At 37.0% G+C, this 18,813-nt stretch overlaps 1 pseudogene; it reads right to left on the minus strand.

Moving 5' to 3' along the window:
* Nucleotides 1–10,144: 10,144 nt before the first annotated feature.
* On the minus strand, nucleotides 10,145–11,089 carry LOC140692194 (olfactory receptor 5G9-like; annotated as a pseudogene).
* Between the last annotated feature and the right edge of the window lie 7,724 nt (nucleotides 11,090–18,813).

An 18,813-nucleotide genomic window follows, 5' to 3' on the forward strand; every position in this document is an offset into this window, starting at 1 on the left:
ACCTGGTGAAGGGATGCAGGAGAATGGAAATGAGGCAAGCTGGAGAAGAAGGAGCACCCACTCCGTTTCAGGCTGAATGCTGTGCACTTGGTGATTATACAACCCAAGGCTAAGTGTATGTCCTTCATTGGCCCGGGAATCTACCTGTCTGACCCTGGGAACACTGACTTTTCTTCACTTCTGGGGCAGGATTAATAATAGTAACAACTATGTTGTAAATTGTTGTGAGGATTAAATGAGATAATGCATGCAAAGCATGTAGCAGCATCTTATTAAGAACCGAGTTAAGTGCAGAATAATTGTTCATATTTTTCCCTTATGTAGTCCCATTAATAATCTTGAAAACTAAATATCATTATTTCACCTTATTTTTTAATGCTATCTTTGATTTTTAATTTTATCATTTTTTTATTTATTTTACTTTGATGGGGGAGGTAATTAAGTTTAGTAATTAATTAACTTCATTTTTTATTTATTTTTTTAATGGAGGTAGTGAGGATTGAGCCCAGGACCTTGTGCATGCTAAGCACACACTCTACCACTGAGCTTTACCCTCCCCCCATTATTTCACTTTACATAAGAGGATGACTGAAGATCAAGGCATGCTCATAATGCTAGCAAATGGCAGAAATGGGCTTAGAACATATATTGGTCAAAACTGACTGTGCCCTTTCCTTTTTCACACTGTGGAAATGTTTCCTGTGTCTTCACAGATCCTTTCATCTCAAAGAGATTCAAAATTCATTGCAGTATAAGTACAGGCAATGCATTTTTGGCTTCCGAATCCTGGTGTTAGGTTCTATCCACTGGTCATTGGTAGGAAGGCCACTGGATAATAGAGTGTCAAGCTTAATATCCCCTTTATGGAAACAGTATAGGGAAGAAGCTGGGAAAAGGGGCTAACTTGTACCACCTCTATATCATACATATGTCCTTTTTCACCCACTATAAGGGTAACCTTGGTTACATCAGCTGATCTCTTTGAACCTGAGTTGCTGCATTCATTCAGTGTGGCTAAACCCTTGATCTCCCAGAATTCTCATCCACTTAGAATGAGAGGGTTGATGAGTGCTCAGAAAACTTCTTACACTTTACCTTTAACTTTTTTTTTACTAGTCCATGAACATTGGAATTCAACAGCAGCCTTATGCTAGACAGTTCCCTTCACTTCTCTAACTTGAAATTGATCATTTGACTTTAGCAAGGCCTCCTCTGAGGGCAACTACTACAGCTAATATGCCATCCTTCACTTCAGGGGAATTAAAGAAAAAGATGGATTAGCCAGTCACACTGTCCACCCATCACACGCACCTCTTGCTCAAGTCTCTTCAAGAGTCTGACAGCTCCTCCAGGATCAGCCACTATTGTCAGTGCTATTTCTCAGTCTTCCACTTGACAACTGCCCAGAGGTCCTCAATGCTTCCTTGTCAGTCTTGGTTCCTAAGCCTGCCCAAGCCTTCCATGCACATTTTAATGTCTCTGTTTTTCTTTGTCGCTTGGTGCTTAGGATAGAATGCAGTGCTCCATAAGGGGTGGGGGACACAATCAGACCTCAGGTCTGGAGCCCAAGGATAATATCAGCACAGCCCATGACAGCCTTGTCTGAGCAAGGACATCATCTGGTGGTTTAGATCGGGCTGTGAGCTGAATTCAGTGCTGCCTTCCCCCCGACCTGCTGCTGCAGTGTCCCTGTCCCATTTCATACTTACTGATTATACTTTGACCCAGTTACAGAACCTAAACCTGTTTCCCCATGTCATCCCTCCTGAGACCTTCCTCAGTCATCAAATAATGGTGAGGATCACGCTGATCTTGACCAGGAACCACAAAGATCACTTATTTCAATCCCACTTTCATTTGTGTTCTCCTAGCTTGCTAAACATGAGGCAGAAAGAAGAACAGATAATGTGCAGAAGGTCACAACTTACGCTGTAAAGGGCTCCCTCTTCTTTAAAGATGGCATGAAGAACTAAAGCAAAAGCGAGCCAGTTTCCCAGGTTTCACCTTCCCTTGACGTGGCTACTTCCACACACACAAAAATGGGTCAGAATTTTCAATAGTCATTTAATTTTATTCTGTATTTTCTTCCAAAAAGAAAACATGGAAGACTCCACTGTAAGACATATTCAGCATCTTCATCAATTAGCTAAAAGCCCCCTGAACTAGTTGCATCATTTTGTCTTTCTTGTTGCTATGGAAGATGCTCGCTCCCCAAAGTGTACTATATCCTGGGGATGAGCTGCTAAGGGAAAGCCCAATTATAGTTTTGCTTCATAGCATAAGGAAGTCCCATGAGATCTATTTTCTGGTGATTTTATGTTTGTTTCTGCCTGGATATAGGCTCTCCATTTTCTCTAGTTCCAAGCTAAGCAAGGAGAGTCTATGGAATCCTTTGTAAATGAAAGTAGCAAAGATGATGGTGACACTAGAGGACATAGCTTTCCATGTCCTTCTTTCTTGTGCATTAATGGTTTGGGAACAAGGGCAAAGAATGTAGAAAATGGACTTTCCTCATACACAGCATTCACCACACATTGTGAAAGAAGCTCATTCTCCCGAGACTTTGTCCAAAACAGGTAAAGAGTTTTAGATGCATCAGGTAGTCTGTCAATTTCATTTGCTTAAAAAAATTTCACCTGAAGCTCTCTGCTCTGTTTCCACGTCCAGTGCACTGTTATCATCTTGGGATGTCCTTTAAACATAATTCTTCATGTGTGCATCAAGGGTAAAAACATGCATAGAAGAGATGGGTGTGTCTGTGCCTGAGCAAGAGGAACACGTGCTGTCAGTCAGCCTGAGCACTCAGAGAAGGTAAGCCATCAGTAATCGATCATGAAAAGCACCCCTAAGCCAGGACATAAAAACAGGAAACACAAAGCAGTGGCGCCATTTTTTTCCTCTCTTGCATTGGCCCACTCCCAATTCTCAGGGTGCATCACGCTCTTTATCTCCTGTTAGAAATTCACTATTTGGGGGGTGAATAAGAACCAAGGTAATTTTTATTCCCCTACTTTCATTAACAGAAGGACCAGGCAAGGATTGCCTTAAATTCCAGGGCTCACAGCTGGAAACTCAGATGTTTCAGATCATTTAGACTGATTAACCACATTGGCAGAAATGACACTTGGCAGCAGACAGTAGAGGAGTCATCTGTGGCAGGAAATCTGTTTAGTGAAGATGTTGAAGCATTTATACTAATTAGTCTTTTATTATCTTAATACTGACCACTGCTTCATAAAATGTTTATCTATATTTATACAGGTGCCACCCAGATGAAAATGTAAGTATTTTTTTCTTGTACCATGGGAGAGAATTACAGTGGACACCCAGGGATTTATGGAAATACAGTTTAAGAAATAAGAACTTAACCAATAAAGTGCTATGAAAAGTATTTCTCAAATGAGAATTGTCAGAGTGAGGAATGTCGGGGAAAAGAAACCACAGATTGAATGAACTGACTCCCATTGACAATTTATATAGAAAATTTCCATTGACAAATTACCAGATTTTTATATGGATTTTTTTCAAATTTATATTTCATTGAAAAACTAGATGATCAATGTACATAAAACATTTCATTAGTAAATACACTGGGAAAAATTCCAAAAGTGGTAAGTGGGGCATAAAGTTACAGGCATACTGACCTAAAAGTAAAAGACACTGTAGAACAGTAAGAGTTAGAACTGGGTGATACTGGGACCTAAGCAGAAGCCTGAATAAAACAGGTAGCATTAAGATATCATACAGATGACAAGGGAGACAGTGGATGAAGGTGCTTGAGAACAAAGCAGGATTTATCTGACGTCTGTGTCTGCCATTTCCTGTGAGGCTTCAGGAAGTCACTGCCCTTTAAGGACCCTAAGTTTTCCTTGTCTCTTGAATGAGGATAATTCCTACCTTACAGAGTTATCTCAAAATCATTTTTATAGGACTTACAACACCACTTGCTACTTAAGAATTTTACATCACCTCTTCTTAAAGAGTGTTTTAATAGCTCAACTGACAGTAGCATTTTACAATTACCATTATTAATATTCAAGTATTATTTCATGAAGAAAAAATGATTGCTCTTTAGGTATTTAAAATTCCTGAGTAATTAGATTAAAATACAAGTATGCAAAACCATAAAACATAAAAATAAATATTTGCCAAACACTCCAATCTATGGTCAATATGTATTTAAAGATGAAAATAGTAATAAAATATTTTTAAAATACATAATTTTATTTTTTAAATTTGCAAAGTATAGACTAGAAAATATTTGTAGCTAATGTTAAAAAGTCTGTTATTATCATTATGGTGATGTAAGGAATTATAAGAATGTTGATGGAGTAAAAATCTCTGAACCATGTGTTTCCAGAAAAAGAGTGCCATAATTCCGTTATGTGTAATAAGAAAATCATTTTCCTCCTTTATGCTTTTGTTTCACAAAATAAGAAAATGAAAACCACAATGTTAGAAGAGATGAGGGATTTTAAATTTTTATGTGCCATGAACTTTAAAGAATCTTTAAGACATTTCTTTTCCTGTACAGAGGTCCAAACACACAAAACTTGTATACAATTTCACAGCCCTTCACAATTAACTCTTAGACTTTCAAAAGCTTTTTTCCAAGCCTACTATTTTCACAATTCTTTTGATTACAAAAAGAAACATTAGTGGACAATTTCAGTGTGATTGACACGCTGATGCTGCCACCTAGTGGCACAGTTTAACAACATCTTAAAAAGGAATGACGTCAGTCATTGCACATGAAATAGTGCTTACTCTTTATTTGAACAAGTCTATACTCACAGTAGATCGTATTAATAGGAGATGAATAAAGAGCAGAAGGGGGGCAGCTAATTAAGAATGTGAAATAGTGCATTTCATGGTGCTGAAAGTATAACAAACTTTAACAAACTTTGACCTTCATGTTCAAAAATAATACTAAATATTTAAAACTAGGTTTTTAAGAATTTAGAGAATAAGGTCATTTTGAGGGGACCTTTATTAACATGAAATTGGAACCGGACTAATACCAGCCTTAAAAATTAATGATGTTTTTCATTAAAAAGTCTACAAACAATAAATGCTGGAAAGGGTGTGGAGAAGAGGGAACCCTCCTACACTGTTGGTGAGAATGTAAACTGGTGTAACCATTATGGAAAACAGTATGGAGGTTCCTTAAAAAAATAAAAATAGACTTACTATATGATCCAGCAATCCCACTCCTGGGCATATACCCAGAGAAAACTAATTCTGAAAGACACATGCCTCCTAACGTTCAGAGTTATTTACAACAACCAAGACATGAAAACAATCTAGATGTTCATCGACAGATGACTGGATAAAGATGTGGTTTATATCTACAATGTAGTACTACTCAGCCATAAAAAGCAATGAAATAACGCATTTGCAGCACCATGGATGGCTTTAGCAGTCATCATTCTAAGTGAAGGAGTCAGACAAAGACAAATGTCATAATAGACAAACAACAAGGACCTACTGTCTTTATAGCACAGGGAACCATATTCAATTTCTTATAATGAGCATAATAGAATAGAAACTGAATATATATATATATAACTGAATTTCTTTGCTGTATACCTGAAACTAACATTGTAAATCGGCTACACTTTAATAAAAAGAATAATAAAAATTATGATGTTTTATCACATTCCCTCCAAAATGACCTCAGATAGATTTAACAAACTTCTAGTGAATAACATCTTTGGTGTCACATATTGTCCTAGACCCCGATGATAAAGAAGTAGTGTTTACCCGGGACATGTGATAAGAGAGGATTCTTCTCTTTCTAGGCTACTAAAATTTTACCAAATTAATCAGGAGCAGATGGTGTCCTATGCCTTCCTAAAATTTATAAATATGATCATATGGAATTTTTATTAACCTAAAAAATCAAGAAGAAGAATAGAAATATCAGTCACAATGTCTTGGACGTTTATCTATAAAGTCTTACCTAATGTTATATTAATACAGTGGCCTACATAATGTTATCCCCATCTCATAGATGACTACAAGAAATGTTTTGTTTAAAGTATCTGTAATGTTAGATATTGATTCTTACTTTGAATTTTGCAATATCGCATCCTAAACATAATTGCGACATTCCCATTTAAATTCACTCTCCTTCTCTCTCCCTCTTTCTCTCTCTCTCTCACACACACACACCCAAGCATATTAAAAATAAATTTTATTTTCATAGTCTTTCTCGTGTTGGTAGGGGATAGGAAAGTGTGAAAATGGTCTCTTTCTTGTTCCAGAACATCTTCTTTAAATATTTCTCTCTCTTTCCTCAAAGTTCCATTTCAAATATGTTTATCTGCCTGACCAGATCTCCTGTTTCCCTTCTTTGGCAACAGAACCACTCTTTATCATAGAAAACTTGTCCTTCCCATACCTGGTGGGGCTGTCAATCATGAGACCCCGCCTTCCCCAAACCACAGAGGTAAGCACTTTGTCCAGTAGGGGAAGTCAGTGAGGGAACCCCAACACTCTGGACACGGCCACCAGATCAGTAAGCAAGAACTGAGCCAAACTCATAGCATTGGTTTCTCTTGAAGGGTGTCAGATGGACTATCTTTTGAATTTAATTATCTTTTAATGCACTAAACCTAACAATCAAGCCAAGAGTCAACCAAGGTGCAGTGTGGATGCTCCGTTCCCACTCTGTCTTCATTTGTGTCCGTTTGAGTTAGGATTTCCTATTCCTGTGACAGAAAACTCAAAATAACAGTAACTGTTAAAAAATATTTAATATTTAAAGGGATTTATTTTCTCTGTCATAAAATATATCTAGAGGTAGCCAACATAGGGCTGATATGGCTGATATACAATATCAGGAACACCAAAGTTTCTTCATGGTCCCAGATGACTGCTTAAAGTCCAGCCATTAAAGCTGCTTTCCAGGTCACACAGTATAGCTTGTCCTAGTGGAGTCTCCAGACATTGTGAGATGAATAAAATCTAAGACTCTGTGACCCACATTTGTGCTCTCATCACCCCAGCTCCCCAGGGCTGTAAGAGTCAAGCATTATGGGAGAAGGATGCTGGACTGTGACTTGGATCAATTACGGAGCTGAGACTCAGAGTGGCCACTGGATAACCATAAATGAATTCCCTAGCATTACCATTATGTAACTGTCCTTCTCCCAGATTACTCCAGAGGTGTCCAGCATCACTCACTCATCCCAAGGGTGCGTGGGGCTACAAAGCTCCCTGTGGGCCTCAGGCTCAACCAGAGCTACCTGGATTCCAAAAACTCAGGTGTAGTAGGATATGGATCTTTTATTTTTAATGTTGAATATTTTTCCTAGTCCAATATCATAATTAAAAGAGATCAGAATTGTGAGTGTATCTTATAGCATCAAATTTAGATACTAGAAGTTCAACTGCCAAAAAAGAAATATTCACTGGGTGTTGAGGCAGGGAGAAAGGAGGAAGTGTTCTAGTACCTTTCTTGGGTGCAGAGATCCAATAACTAGGTTTGAGGGCATGTCTGGGGTTCAAAGTCAGGATGAAGTGCAGTCTCCTGGAAGCAGAATTTGACTTGCTGAGCATGGGGTTTGAACTTTGACTCTTTTCCTGGGAAAGGAGGGAACAAGCTGGCACCCAGATTACAAAAGCAAATTCTGACAGGCAGCCACGCCTCTGCCCAGCTACTGAGAAGCACTGCTAAGTGGCCTAGAAGCACAGGAACATTCCCAATCCATTTCATTTGCATAGCTCTTTTTTCTTTTTTTCCATTTCCTGGATATGAACTTAAATCTTAGCAAAAAAACATCTTTATAGTTATTCCTTTTGGTGATAGGACTTCCATGTTAGAGACCACACTCTTTTAAGAAAGCCAGGAAAACAGGAAAGACTAAGTCATAGACAGAGAAGTGATCCCTATGTGGCGTAGAGATAATTTATGATAAAAGCAAGGGTGGAGGGCTGCGCCCTCCAGCAGCTCAGTGGATTCTCACAATAGCAGCAAAGAAGTAGAGACTATCCAGACAGTTAGACCACTGATGTGTGCGATCACTCCAGGACAATCAAAAAGCAACAATCTGGATGCTGGGAACCCTGGATTAAGGGTTCACTTTACTACTTTATTATTCTATATGGGTAAAAATTCTATCATAAGAATGTTTTTAAATAAAAATATGCTGCATGAGGTGCCAGAATATTTGGTGGTGAATAGTTGGGAGATGTTTCATAAATGACCATGGAGAGTAGCTGGAAATCAACAGGGGTCATGAAGTACGGTGGTGTTCATGAATGTAACAGCATAAACCCTGCCCACGACCCTGACACAGCATCTGTGTCACATGGCAAGGAAACAGAGCTCTGGCTTCTAGAAGATATGTATATACCACGGGTGATAAGAGGAGCCCCTTACCAGCCACAAGAATCTAAAGAACCTCTGCTCTAAGGCACAGATCAAAACACTGATAATTTACCTTCCAGCAAGAGAAAGAGATGTCACTTTATTTCACTACTAGCAGGAAACACATATACATCTGAAACTGTTCACCCTCCATCTAATTAACTGCTTCCACAAAAAAATATTATAAATTAAATGGAGGAAAGTTTTTAGCTAGCACCTGGATCCTTTTAATTACATCCTATTGGCACTATTTCTGTCTCTCTGGTTATGTGGCAAGGGATTGGTTCCTTCTGTCTGAGACAGTTGCTTCACTGAAACTATAATTAGCACCAGCCAGTAAACCACCTCAACGTCTTGGTATCCAGTTCCCTGCATAGCTTGCTCACTTCCGAACCCAAGCCACTCCATGCCCATTCCCTGTAATGCACTGTGTTTATAATAACTGCAATATTCAAAGCAAGTTCAACTAACCCTGGAGTGAGGAAGACTGATTGTGGCTGTCATCTCATCAACACTGCTTAAGAGAGCACTTGCTTATCCAGAAACTCCATTAAGAAAGTTATTTGGACAGAAGTCTACACCCTAGTTTTTCACTACTGTATCACTACTCAAGTTTTCCCACTGTTTTTTTTTTCCTTTTCAGATGTAGCTCTTTTTATTAAATAGTGATAAATTTTACATTTTTAGATCATACACAACTATCAAGGCAAAAATGCCAGCAGAATCTAGTTTGTACCCAAAAGATGCTTTTTAAAAATCACTAATCTTTCTTGAAATGATTATAATACCTCTTGAACTCTTCAAAATATCTTGAGAGTCAGGACAGGGGAGAAAGGTGTTAAATGTTTTTAACTTCATTCTGTTGTATTGATTTTTTTTTAATTTGGAAACAACAATAACAAAAAAGACTAACATGAAAATAAGATACACATTTTATCCATTTTAGTTTACCTCTAACTTCTCAACACCTATTGTCTCTGATATTTTAGAATTTTTCTCATTTCCTCATTCACTTTTTTGCACCTTATTTCTAATTTCTGTTGTAAGCTATCTTTTATTTAAAAGAATGAGGAAAAACTGAACATCAATTAGTGAAGTTATAATTAGAACTAAACTCAAATAGGCAGATACGCATCTGGAAATTATTACCAGGACTCGTCACTTGGTGGAAGAATAAGAGTATAAGATTTTTTTTTTTTGGTTAATGTTGTTCTTCATTTGCTTGTCTATATTTTCTTTTCCTTTCCTGTAATGTTCATGACATTGTATTTTTAGAAAGCAAGAATAAATCAAATAGGCATAAAAGATATGAAAAAGAATATGATATGGGTGATTCATTTAGTTAAAAAAAGCATTTGTAAGCTAAGTAACTACTCTGTTTACTCTTTTCAATTCCATATTTAGAAACAGGGAACATACATGCTGTTTCAAAGACTCTCACCCAATGTGGACATTTACATTGGTCCAACTAGTGCAAGAATGTTAGTAGCTAGGTGGTCCCCACAGTTTTAGATTTTATCCTATTTCCAGTAATGAAGGTGTCTGAGGAAGCAGAAGTGCTCTGAGTCCACGGAGGACTGGGGATTTTTATCATTTGTAGGGACATAAAGAAATGAGCTTTTAAAAAGTTACCGAAATAAAAATCATACAGAAGAATGGAGGTATGACATTCCCCTAAATTCTGCAAATTCTTTGGCCTCTTTGGATGATGACAGGTAATCTAGCCATGTCTGAAAAGAAGCTTTTCTCTTCTGTATTTTAGATGGAAGTCTATCTTCTGATGCAAAACTTCCTTCTAGTGATGGTCCTACACATGGCAGCTTTCACTTCTTTATTTCTCAAGCTGTAGATGAGAGGATTCAACATGGGGATGACTGCTGTGTAGAACATGGACACCACTTTATCGAGGTCCAAAGAGAAAACTGCCCTCAGCCTCACATAGATAGAAAAGAGAGCCCCGTACAAGATGGAAACATCCGTGAGATGGGAAGAGCACATGGAGAAGGTTTTGTGCCTCCCAGCAGCAGAGGGGACCCTCAGGATGGCAAGGAGGATGTAAAAATAGGAGATGACAATGGTCAGGCTACTGACCATGAGGACAGCTCCAGCCACAACGAAAGCTAACAACTTATTGATCCGGGTGTCCGCACACTCAAGAGAAAGCAGAGGGGACAAGTCACAGAAGAAATGATTGATTACATGGGAGCGACAAAAGGGAAGTCGAAAAGCAGCTGTTGTGTGAGTCATGGTGTTCAGAAACCCCGCAGTGTAGAGTCCCGCCACCAGCTGGATGCAGAGCCTTCAGGACATGGCAACGGAATACAGTAGCGGGTTACAGATGGCCACGTAGTGGTCATAGGCCATGGACGCCAGGAAAAGGCACTCGATGGCCACAAAGAACCCAGAGAACCACTGCTGCAAGGCACAGCCCAGGAAGGAGATGGCTTTCCTCTCAGCAAAGAAGTCAGCGAGCATCTTGAGGCCCACCACTGACGAGAAGCAGATGTCCACAAAGGACAGGTGACTGAGAAAGAAGTAGATCGGTGTGTGGGAGCAGAAATTGAGCCAGATGAGGATAATCATGCCCAAGTTTCCTGTCATAGTAACGAGGTAAAAGAGTAGGAAGAGCAAGAAAATGAAGACTTGCTGCCGAGGATGGTACTTCAAGCCTATGAAAATGAACTCTGTGATCTTTGTAGAGCTCTCAGCAGCCATCAGTGGGTTTTGGTCTCTAGAGTTAGAAAATGAGAATTGGTAGCGAATACAACTTTAAATTTCTTGAAAGCATAAAGTGATACACAAGAAAAGAAATTACAGATTTTTGATTTAGGAACACTGGTGTTAAAAAAAAAAGCCTAAATAAAGTGCTGGTAAATAAAATACATTACAGTTCTAAAGAGCAACATGGCTTAAATGTTTTAAAGAGAAAGTTAAAGTTTAACTAAGAATTTGGTCTACATTAGAAAACCTATAAAACTATTCACTATGTTTACATATTAAGAAAAGCATTAGTATTATTTCAATACAATTTTTATAAGAGTTTGATTAAATTTGGCTCTCAAAAAAAAAACTTTTCAGTATGGAAAAAAAAAAAGGAAACTATTTAACGTAGTAAGAAAGAACCTTCCTGAAGCTTTCAGAGGAAGCATGTGTAGAGTAAAACATGAGGAACATTCCCATTATAGCCAGAAACTATATAAAGATGCTCACAATTTATACTATTGAACAATATATTGGAGATTGCAGCCAAAACACTAAAATATGAGAAGGAAAGATATAAGAATGTAGAAAAAAGAGAAGAAAATACAGTCAGCATTTGCAGGCAAAATAGTCACCCACGTAGAAAATGGATGAGTCAACTAATAAGATTTTTCTAAGAAAAAAATTGAAGAGTTCAACAAATAGTTTAGAAGATCAATGTAAAAAACTCAATAACAATTGCTTATGAGTTGTAATGAAAAAACTCATATTCATCAACTCAAATTGATCAACTAATCATAAAATAAGCCTAACAAGGAATCTTCCAAATTTGTATGAAGAAAAGTACAAACTGTTGAACTTTACTGAAGCAAAGGAAGAAATGCCTAAATCAGTGAAAAAAATGTGTTTTATGTATTTCTTATGTATAAAACAGAAACAGACTCAATTATAAAGATTCATTTCCTCCTGAGAAAGTAAAAATTAACTCAGACTCGGGGAGTAAGGACTTGTGTGGCCATCCTTTGGGCGGGAATAGCAGACACAGGTAAGTCATCTGTAAGCAGAACAAGACACAGTACTTCTCCCGCAGATAACATTGCAGCTGCCAGCATTTAACAACACTTTCTCTGAGTGACAACTGCCTTGTCACTCAATGAGAAAATGTATTTTCTAAAAGTATAGGCTAGCTAAAAATGTTCATTGTTAATTATACCAGCAAGATGAAACATGCCACTCTGACCAGGAAGATCTAAGTAAGTCACTTTGACATGGCTAAGGAGTCTCAATTTCCCACACAGGCACAGAGCTTCTCAGGAGGGACTTCCGGACACCACATTCCACATCCATCCACACTTTGTAGTTTCTAGGGAAACAGGACCCTGTGTCTGCACGGTGGGCGTGTTGTGATATTGCCTCCTTAACATACAGCCTGCTTTGTTTTGAGCTTATCGAAAGTTTTCTTGATTTAAATTTCATGTAAACTCCACCCTTTTTAAAAATCCCACAATAACTTTATTTCCTCTTTGCTCAGTGAGATACCCATGGTGCTTCTGGTGTGTGATTGTCTCATTGGAATGGCTCAATAAAGCTGGCTTGGTCCAACTACAGACTTGTTCCTGGCTGTCTTAGGATGACTGAGCAAGGACACTCACCAAACTATGTGGCTAATTTAATGCAATTTCAACCAACATCTAAATATAATTTTTAATGAAACAATCTGCTTGAAAAATTTATGGAACAAAATGTATTTAAAAATAGCCAATATAGTTTCTAAAAAGAAAAATTAAGATATTCAATGCAGATTTAAAGCTATCATAATTAAAAGAGTAAAGTGTTTTTACTAGAACAAAGAGATGAATAGAAAAGGACAGGAAACCTTTAGAAAAACCACAGGCAGACCTAGGCATGTATGTCAACTGACTATGAATAAATATTTTATTCCAAGTAAGGAAAGCCAAGATTCAACAAGTCAATATTCATAAAAAAAGTGTTACAATAGTTGAATGGCCATTTGAGAAAATAAATACTGTTAAAATTCTACCCCACATCACTTAAATTTAAAAAATCTTAACTATAAATGTATTATATGAAAATAGTGAAGAAAAGTGTTATGATTTATTTTTAATGGTCTTCTTATACAGAACATAAAAACCACATGAAGAACATGTTGCAAATTTTACTACATCACAGTTTTAAACAAATGTATGCCAACATGCATTCTAAGTATCAAGACACACAGATTGGGAAAAAAATATTGAAACATATATTACAAAGGATTAAAATCAGAACACACAAAGAACTATCATTAATCATCAGTTAAAATAGCAAATGCTCATTGTAATAATAGGCAAAAGATATAATGCATGCCACAAGAGTGGACACCCAAAGTCCCAATAAGAATTAAAAAAAAAACAAACTTAATTTTGCAAATAATCATGGAAGCCAAATTGAAAAAAAAAAACCTCATACTATTTTCACCTGTCAAATTGACAAAATAAAGAAATTTAAGAATATAAAACACTGATGAGACAGCCAGAAAAAAATGGCAATCACTCATGATGCAGGGTGGGGCCTCTGGATGGAAATTTTTCACTATTTTGACTTTTTTTGAAAAAGAAAGTACCTAATGACTCACAAATTCCATTACATAATATCTACCCCAAGGAAACGCAATGGAAAAAGAATGATGTCTACTTCATCATTGTTTAAAATGATAAAAAAAAAAACTGGAATCCGCATAAATATTGTCCACAAGAGCAATAGCAAAATAAACCTTGGTACAGTCATTCTATGGAATACTGTGCAGAAGTTTAAATAATAGGTAATTTTATATATGGAAACATGGTTATTTTTCCAAGACATGTGAAGAAGAAGCAAGTTACAGAATGATCTCTGCAGTATGGTTTTAGGAACAAGTTTTAAACCTTAATATGTTCATTAATTATAATTATTTAAATATGTGCAAATAGAATAAAATAAAAGAGTCTGTAAGGATATACACCAAATTTGCAATCATAATTTCTGAGCAGAGAGGGGCCATGAACTGGTATGTGATGGATAATCAAAGGTGACTCCATGTGCACGCAAATTTGATACAAGGAGATTTTGGTACAAGGAGAAACAAAACCAAAATCTAAAAAACAAAAACAAAAACAAACAAACAAACAAACAAAAACAAAGCATAAATACAGGACAGAAATAGACTCATGGACAGAGAATACAGACTTGTGGTTACCATGGGGGTAGAGGGTGGGAAGGGATAGACTGGGATTTCAAAATTGTAGAGTAGATAAACAAGATTACACTGTATAGCACAGGGAAATATACACAAAATATTATCATAAATCACAGAGAAAAAATGTGACAATTAGTGTTTATATGTCCATGAATGACTGAAAAATTGTGCTGAACACTGGAATTTGACACAACATTGTAAAATGATTATAAATCAATAAAAAATATTAAAAAAAAAAGTGTAGTAATCTAGAACAAGCCCCTAAGGTATTCCAGCAATTTTAAAGAGAGAGAAGAAAAGAAAACAGCTACAATCAATTTGGGATGAGAAATGTGTGAAGCCTAGGAGGTAGAAAGTGAGAAAGTGAGAAACAATTGCAAGCTATGCATATGGAGTTCTAGATTTCTAAAATTCTAACAAGCTGAGAGAACTCCAAATTCACCCTTTACAAATAAGAAAACTGAGTTCCCAAGATATCTGAGACAAGACCAGAGAAGGTGGCCAATACACCATCACTTACCAGCACGCTGTGCTAAAGCCCATGGTTGGCTTCATGATACAACACAACTGAGGTTGCAATGAATATGGAACAAGAAACAAGTATTTATAGAATATTCAAGTCTTACCAGACTCTGCTCCAAGTGCTTTGCAAACCTCAGCCCACTTGATTTCCACCCAAACCTGGATAAGAAACACTTTGTTATCCCCAATTTACAGAGCAGGCAGTAGAGGTTGTAAGTGCAGAAGGTGGAGCCTAAAGCCTGAGAGCGAGGATCTCATAGAATTATCTGATTTTAAGACACTGCCCTGGCTGAATACAGTCTATACTTTCAATGATGTCTCTCTCCCAAAAGGGAACCTAGACCTCTCTATGTCCCAACTCAATTCTGCATGTTCTTCATGGGATACAGAATCATCAGCCACTGTCCAAGTGCAGATTTAATGCTGAAGGATCTGTTGATTACAAAGCAAGCAATGAGGTCTCAGAGAAATAAGAGTTCAAGCTTACTCAATCACAGGGACTCTCAAACATCTGCAAACTGTGCTCTTGTTGATAGTTTTTCCATTAACCTTCCCATTCTGTGCTTTGAGCATGATGCCCATAAGCCAGTGCAATATTGCTTCCAGATGGCACCACACCTCAGGGTTTAGTGGGAGGTAGCTGTGCCCAGCCTCTCTCCCATTCAGGGCATGGTTGTTGCAGAAAAATGTGTTACAGCTCAGTGTTACAGCTCAGTTATGACAACAACATGGATCCAGGCGAGAGACCAAACAGTACTCAGAGATGGAGAACTCAGGTTTATTACACCAGCGAGCCCAGAGGCGTTAACACTTAAAGCTCTGGACCCTGTCTGTAGGTTTATACAGGCCTTTTATAGGCTGCCAGTTTTACACTTTGCAACATCATATGCAAATAAAGTACAACAGAAGTTGACCAACCAGGAATAAGCTCTGTAGAAATAGACCAATCAGGAGTGAGTTCCATGCAAATAAAGTATTACAAATGGATCAATCAGAAGTTAGGGAAGTGGACCAATCAGAAGTGAGAGTAATAACCAATCAGGAGTGAGAGTAATAACCAATCAGAAGTGAGCTCAGGGAACCAATAGAATTCTAGGTGTAAGTTAGCTGCTTTAGAGGCAAAAAGTGAGATTAAAACCTCTGGGCCAGGGAACCGGACTGTGATGGGAGGAGAGCAGCGGTCCTGCCTAGGGGTCCTGCCAGTCTTTCTATGGAGCTTCCTGCCTCACAGTCACTGGGTCCTTAAGAGGGATTTAACTTGACTGTAACCTCTTTGTGCATTTTACAGGATTTCACATTACTTCTTAGACTGTGTGCAACATTCTAACCAGATATGTGTGTATGTACCAAATAAACACATTTTAAATGTCATACATTTTTATTTTCCCATAAATCCATTTAACTCATTTTGAACTTCTTGAAGATAAACAAAGAAGCAGAAATGATAATAATAAAAAAAAGTCTAAACTTACATTTTAACGAATTCCTTTCTTCTTTAGAAAATTAAAATTAAAATGGAGTACAATTTGCATTCTTTTTCAGCATGCATTTCATCTCCTCACCTCCCCTCGCCCCAATCCCCACCCCCATACTCTGCACAGAGAAGTCAGACTTTCTAGGAGCCACTTGGTTTTATTATTAGTTTTCTTCCCAAGGAACTAATGATTCCACTCGGAAACATAATATTCTCGTGGTTTACAGTTTCCAGAAGTAGTTACATCATTTTTTGTCCTGGAAGAATTTATGTCCCTAAAGTATGCCATACCTTGGGGATTGTATTGCTAAGAAGGATGTAAATTAAAATGTTCTTGCTTTCTTTAAACACTTTTAAAAATCCACTGGGATCACAGTAATTGTTTAGATAAATGCCTTATTTCTTACCTCCTTCTTAAACTATTTAAAGAATAAATTTTAGTGCAATGATGTAATAATGTCTGCATTTTTCTCACAAGAAGTACCACAAAATTTCTGGAACTGCTCAACTAAAGTACATTATAATAGAGGATCCACCACAAGGGTGCCTTATTTGACATTATAATTGTTTATCTTTTTCCCAACACGGACAGGAAAATCACTGAGAATCAGAATGTATGAAGAGTTTCTATTCTATTCGTGCAGGTTTTTTTCCTGAGGAATTGAAAGAGGTTTCACTGACAAAGGCAAGCCCGATGCTACATTTTTAAGCTTCTATTGATGAATAACAGAGAGAAAAATGTACACATCTTAAGTGTACTGCTCAGTGATTACTACAAAGTGAACACAAACATGCAAGCACCACCTACGTCAAGAAATACACCATCTCCACCATCCACATCATGTCTGTGAAATTTATCCCTGGTTGAATAAATCTCTAGTCCATATATTGCATTGCTGTTAGTATTCTAATATATTGATATTTCACAAATGATTTATCCATTTCTGTGTTGTTGGGCATTTGAGTTGCTCTCAGTTTTTACATTTTGGGAATTTTTCTCCAAAGATCATCCAGTGAACACCATGTCCTTTGGTGTTCATGAGCACACATATCTCTTGGGAAGATACCTGACAGTAAAATTTCCTTGTTATAAGGTATGTATATATTCATATTGACTGATATTTCAAGGAGTTTTCCAAAACCCATTATTTACACTCCCATTAGTAGTTCATGAGAGTCAGTATTTGTCACTTTGGCCATCTCAGTGAGTGTGGAGTGGTATCTCATTGTGCCTTTAACCACCATTTCCCTGATTTCTAGCGAGTTTGAGCAACCTATTGCAATATTTATAGGACATTTACATAACCAGTTTTATGAACTGCCTTTTCAAATGTCTTGCTCACATTTTTTGACTGGATTGCCTGTCTTTTTTAAATTTAATATTTATCCATATATTCCAGGTATATCAACTATATGCATTGTAAATACATTTCCCTTGCTGTGGTTTACATGTTTATGCTCTTCAGTGTAAGCCTAAGTTCTCAATTTTAATGTGATTCAGAGAATCAATATTATCTTTCATGTTTAGTATGTTTGTACCTTATTATTATTTTTTTAATTTGCAACCACCTGTAACAGAGATATTCTCCAATATTATCTTCCAGATGCTTTAATTCCTTGCCTTTCACATCTTGATCTCCAAATCATCTGGAGATGATCTTAGTGTGTATTGTGAGATGGGGGTAAATTCCATTTTTTTTCCATGCAGACATCCAATGGATCCAACATTATTTTTTAAAATCATTTTTTCTGTCCCCAGTATCAGCTTTGTCTTAAGTGAATATTGTTGAGAAAATGAGGATGCTAATTATACAGGAAGAAACCTGCTGTCAAACCAATTTACTCGAAGTATATCAGTATTTTCAAATGAAAATACACTGAAATGAGCAGAAACTTTATCAGAATCAATTTGCAAATACTGTCTTCCCAAAGTACACTGCATGAGAAAGCAGAAGTTATTATCTTTAACAGCTTTACATCATTGTATTATTTTATTTCGGCAAGGAAGGGAGATAATTAGGTTTATTTGCTTTTAATGGAGATACTGGGGATTGAACCCAAGACCTCATGCATACTACGCATGTCTTTTAAAGAAAGCCTTCAGAGATGACAGTGTGGGTCTCATTGAGTCTTGACTTACAATGATACAAAAACATGGTTTATCCCCCTCATTTCTTGGATATGTTGCTATGTTCCAATAAATAAAACACAGAAATATGTTTGAAAGAATATTGTATGTGGAAAAAATTAAAATGTGAGTCCAAATTATGAGGTCATGGGCAATCCATTGATTCTTCATGGCTGTTTGGCTCATTGACTGTAAAAATGGAATTAATATCCTGCCTATGACACAAAAATCAATAAATAACAATAGTAATAAGTAACACTTTATTAAAGAACTGGAATGTATTCTACATTTCACATGCACAAATCATGGCAAAACCCCTGGAAATTATTATTATGAGCAAAAAGTATAGGGGATGTAAAATACCTTGGTAAAACACCTCC

This window comes from Vicugna pacos, unplaced genomic scaffold (assembly GCF_048564905.1).
Source record: "Vicugna pacos unplaced genomic scaffold, VicPac4 SAC-SAT, whole genome shotgun sequence".
NCBI lineage: Eukaryota > Metazoa > Chordata > Mammalia > Artiodactyla > Camelidae > Vicugna > Vicugna pacos.